Source organism: Lissotriton vulgaris, chromosome 1_2 (genome assembly GCF_964263255.1).
Source record: "Lissotriton vulgaris chromosome 1_2, aLisVul1.2, whole genome shotgun sequence".
NCBI lineage: Eukaryota > Metazoa > Chordata > Amphibia > Caudata > Salamandridae > Lissotriton > Lissotriton vulgaris.
In genome coordinates, this window is record NC_141686.1 from 195637166 (window position 1) to 195642616 (window position 5451).

Here is a 5451-nt window from a genome sequence, read left to right on the forward strand (position 1 = left end):
GGTTCGGTCAAAGGATTTGTCATCCTTTTGTTCGCAACTCCTACCACCTGTACCGTTTCTCCTGACATTGGCAGACCCGGGACTACCGCAGATCTCAACGTAGATCGAGTGGCCCCTGTATCCACCAAAAAGGTTGTAGGACATCCCGCTATTTCAGCCTCTACGTATGGTCCTCTCTGATCTACTTCCAAGGCGGCTCCTAGAGTACAGTCTTCGTCCCTACTAGCCCGCTGCCCTGTAAGAGGATCAACGTAGTAACATTCCTCTCCTCCTACAAACAATGGCATCTGTCTGTAGGTTTTTCCCCCGTTCGTGATGCGAGGTGGTTGAGGAAACGGGGCTCGAGGAGTCTGAGTCCCCCCTTTGACAAACTTGCCCTTCGGGACTGTGGCTCCCTTAACCACGTTGTTCTGAACCTCTTCCTCCTCCTGCTCTAATTCCCCTGTCTCAACGTTGTAAGGACACTCGCGTCGCCAGTGTCCCACCTCGTTACACTGATGGCATCTCGTTTTCTTTTTCAGTGTCTCGATATCCATTCTCGGTCTCGGTCTTTCTTCCTCGTCTCTGCTCTGATTATTCTGTTTCTTTGCCTGCGTCCCTGTTCCCTGCTGTCGCTGTTTATCCTTTCCAGCAGCTTGCATTTGCACTAACATTAGCTTTTCTTTAAGCTTCTTCGCCTTCGAATCTATCTCGTCACTACAGTACCTTGCATATCTCAGAATCTCGTCTAAAGGTTTGTTCTGCCAACAGATCAGATGCTGTTGGATCATTAGGCATATTTCTGGTCTTAATCCTAAGACAAACTTTGAAACAAACTGTCCTATGTCCTTGGGATCCATCACATCTAACCCGCTGTATTGCTTGAATGCTTTCAGCAACCTCTCGTAAAACTCATGCACTGTCTCCTTCGGCTCTTGGGTAGTCCGATCTATCTTTACCCAGTCTATGTCTTGCACCGGCACTTTCTCTTTTAGCCACGTTATTACCCTCTCGTACTTTTCCATGACTCTATGAGATGGACCATTCGTCCTGGCTTCTCTTGTTGGCTCACAAGTGGGCCAATCAACACTAAGCTTGCACGCTGTCCATAGGTCTCCGGGTACTACGATGTCGAACAGTGTGTTCAAATCGATCCACAGTACCTTCGAGATCTTCACGAATCTTTCTACCTGCTTATACCATTCGACAGGATTATCTCTAAGCTTTGGGAAGGAATTGGTGAATGCCGCCAAATCCCCCCTAGTCCAGGGCACATGGACGTAGCTTCCATTCGCGACCTCTCGCAAAGGGAAGGCTTCCATTCGCATTAAATCTGCGTCCTGGGAACCCTCAAGTACACTCCGTCTAACGGAGCCCTTTCTGGACCATCTTTCCTCCCATCTATCTAGATCTCTCCATATTCTGATACTTACGATCAATTCCCTTATGTGTACTTTCAGCGCGATCGTTCTGCGATCATCCAAATCCTGATCTGTGCAAGTTAGCCTGTGGTTACTCTGTAAAGCCTTAGTTCGTGACAGGTCTACCATGTACCTGTTTGCTAAATTAGATAAGTTCTCATGAACTGACCTCGCTCTTCGAGTAATATCCTTGGATAGAAACAGTATCTCAGCTGGTGTATATGAGTTTAATCTCTCTAGTTGCACTGTACCATCAATCAATTCATCCAGATCTGCCTTCAAACTCATCACATCAAGCCGTTTCGCTTTTATTTCAGCTTTCAGCATCTCAGTTCTATGTTCTTCTCTCATATCCCTCTCACCTCCACTATGCGCCCTACGCCTGAGCACAGGTGAGTTATGAGGAGCTCTGCTTCCTTCTCTTCGTTCCCACCCTTCGAGATCCCAAGCCTTTCCATCTCTACGTGGGGTATGGTGGAATAACGCTCCGTCCCCCAACCCTACATTCCGATTTCTAAGCTCGGTTTCTCCAGATGTGAGATAGGATCCACCGTTCGATTCTAACCCATTATAACTTGTTTTTTGTCTGGTGTCACTTAATAGACGATAGGGTCCGTCACGGCCCTCCATGTTCCCGTGATCTCTTTCGTGATCACCGGAAGAATGGCGAGACGTTTCGCGACTTCCTATGTTTTCGTGACTCTGACCACTATCTCCGGATGTATGTCGAGATGCTTCGCGACTCTCCATATTTCCGTGACTCCAATGTCTTGCATTCTCACCTGGGGCATGGTGTGTGCACCTGAAGGTATTCCTATACTCCTGTGTCCTATGTTCCCCTTCACTAAAGGTGACACGAGGCACTTCGCCACACCCTGCACTTCTGTCTTCGCACATTTGCCTATTGCTGCTCTCAGTAGGATAGGTATCTCTTCTGCTCTCTTGGCTTCTTCCCTCCCACTCGGCGCTGCTTTCGCCAGCTCCACAATGAGAGAGAATCCTGTTATCCTGTTCTCTCCACTCGGATCCTGTTTCTAAACTTTTATTCCGAGCTTCTTCGGCAGCGTCCCATTCTCTCAGGTACTCCCTTAGTTCCTTATAGGTTTTCGGTTTAGGACCCCTCAAATCCATTGACCCTCTTCGACCTCGCTGTTCTACTCTGGGACCCGTTGCGGAATCAAATGGGGTACTCCGACTTATTGGTGCTCGTATCTGCCTGTGGGAATTCATTGTGGCATTCCTATTGTCCTCTTCTGCTCTTTCATTATCCCACCGTGCCTGTTCATCCTGCTGGACCCCTTCTGGGTTATAGATTGACACAATAGGACCTATGGTGACCGGAACCTGTAAAGCGTCCGGCATCTGGTATGACCTAGCGCATTGCGTCTCTGGCACGTTCTGGACCACAAGTCTTCCCACTACTCTCTGTTCCGGACTAGTTTGGGGTATCTCTACGGTCTTAGTAGCGTCCCACTCTGATACCGGGATCGACTTATACTCTCCCCACCTAGTTCCGTCTACTTGCGGTAATATGGGACTCGCAAGTTCCCCACTGTATGGAGGTGGTCTGTCTGTCAATAGCCTCTCTAGCAGTTCCTCCTCTGTCTCGCTTTCCTCATCTTCCTGTTCTAGAGGTTTCTTTTCTCCCGTAGCCTCTATCATGGTGAACAATTTGTCCGCTTCTATCTTTTGCACCCTCCATTTCTTGGCTTCATCGTCCCATTTAGCATCCTGCATTGCCTTTACCGATCTTCTCACTCTTTCTTGTCGCCTCTTTACGCCCCTTTCGTGTGCTGTTCTAAACCACACACCAAGAGCTTCAAATTGTGTTGGCCTCGGTAGAGGTCTCATTGAAAGCATCGTCGCCTTCAGTTGGTTCAACACTTCTAATTTAAACGTTCCGAATCTTGGAAACGCCAGCTCTTTTTGCCCTTCTGTTAGCCTATGCCACTCAGAAATCCACAGTATTGAATGTAAGCCTACATTTACTGCCATATGATATGCTGGTGTGCCTTCTGGTGGAGCTTCTTCTCCGGCATATAAATTTCTCCTTTTCTTTTTAAAGATTTTCCCTAAACCCTTAAAACACTTCATTTTGATCTTACTTATTTGCCCTTAATAACAACCACCAATCCCTGTGCGACTCTCGCTAATCAGCCTATCCCAGCACGGTTCTACGCTGACGTCGCTTGTATCCTCTTCAGCAGCTTCCCTCGTTTCTTAACTCGTCTCACGATTTCGCATGCGTTTTCATTCATACATTGAAAAATGACTACTTCCGTCCAAGCGATCACTTTTCTCTGACTGTACGGCCACAGTCTAACTGTAATTGCTACCTCAACTGGCACAGCGTCTTTCCTCTTACGGTCGGACACTTGCCTCAACTGATAGGTTACTTACGCACAGTAGACGTACGACCAGCGTTCGCTACTCATTCACTCACACATACGCTCCCCCTATCATCGGTCTGTCGGGAAATCAATGGTACCTCATGACCCCCTTTCAGTGGTAGACAAATTACTGTAGGTGTTCGATACACCCGAACCACTTAAGTCCTCTGGACATAAGATTTCATCCAGTTGCGCGCGCTCACAACCTTCCCTCAATCACACTACAGGCATTCAACTCCGCTTGACATTACAACACAGGAACAACATAAAACACCGCAATCTTACAACGCATGACCCTTATACTCACTCTCGACCGATTCTGCTGCTTTTCTCTCGACGCACCATCAGCACCGTCTTCGGCTGCGATTCTTCTTCTGGTCGACGATGACTAGGGACCTTGGGGTAAACTAACCTGGCCTAGGTCGTCTTCCTCAAGAAGATAACCATCAAACTCTGCTACCAACTGCGGGGAACGGGATTTTGATATCAATTTATGATTATGATAAATTTAATAAAGAATCCCATTCGTCTGTTTTGGACCGCTATTATCTGTCATTGAGGAAAGGACCACCCCAGCATTGGTTAGACAAACCCCATTAACTGACGCCACTCTGAAGAACCACTTACAACTGATGAAGTTTTAAGAGTTTATATAAAGATTAATTTGAATGCGATACAATCCACTTAGGATAAATCTCAAAGTATACAAAATACAAAATCAATTAAAATCTCAGTTGCTTTAAGCTTCGGTATGAAGTGGTTTCTTCTGCGTCATCTGCAGTAAGACAAAAACAATCATCAAGTTAATCTGTCCCTACTCTATGCTATGTGACAACCCTACTTCGCAAGTTCTTCCCTAAAAAGGTGTCAGCAGTTTGTCTCCCTAAGAAGTCAAACTCTCTTTATCCTCTAAAGGAAATCTTAAGTTTCAGAAGCAGTACCCTATCTGCCTACCCATCTGCTCTCTAAGGGTCCTCGGCCTACTGCTCCCTTGCGCTATGATGTCTCAGCGCATCTGCTCAAGGCATCTACCCTTCGCCCTTGCTCTGAGCAATTCGTCTCGCTGTTCCTAATCTCCCAATTGCTACCTCCTCCCCGGGGTGCTGTCCCTAAAATACACAATCAACGTGTGAGTGGAACGCCCCTTGACGCCCACCACGGACTTTCCCCCGATGATGTCAACTTCCTGCTTCTTCCATTGGTCCACTCTTCACGTCGTCCGTTAAGTTGACCCTTCTCCTTTGGATGTCATCTTCATCATTTCATCGTTGACATTTATTGATTCTTTCAGATCATGTAACATAGAACCTTAGACAAGGCCTTAACTCCATATCTCTTAACTTGACCCTGCTAGGTCCTGTGAATGGTCTTGTCAAAACATAGTCTACATCAAAAGTGTCTCTCCTCACGTTCGAGCAATAAGCTCCGTCCGGCATTGTCACCTTAAATCTAACAAGTGCTAGACTTCTCGGCTCTCATGTCCACCTCAAGCTATTTACGACCTTCACAAGACCACTAAATTACATTTCATGTGACTATGCTCCTTCGAACTCTTGGTCAGTCAGGTTAGAAACACAAATGACCTAAACTCTCCCAGTATTCCTACAAAACGCCCTTTACACAGCATAACCTTTGGCATACATTTCTATTCGTATTTTTTA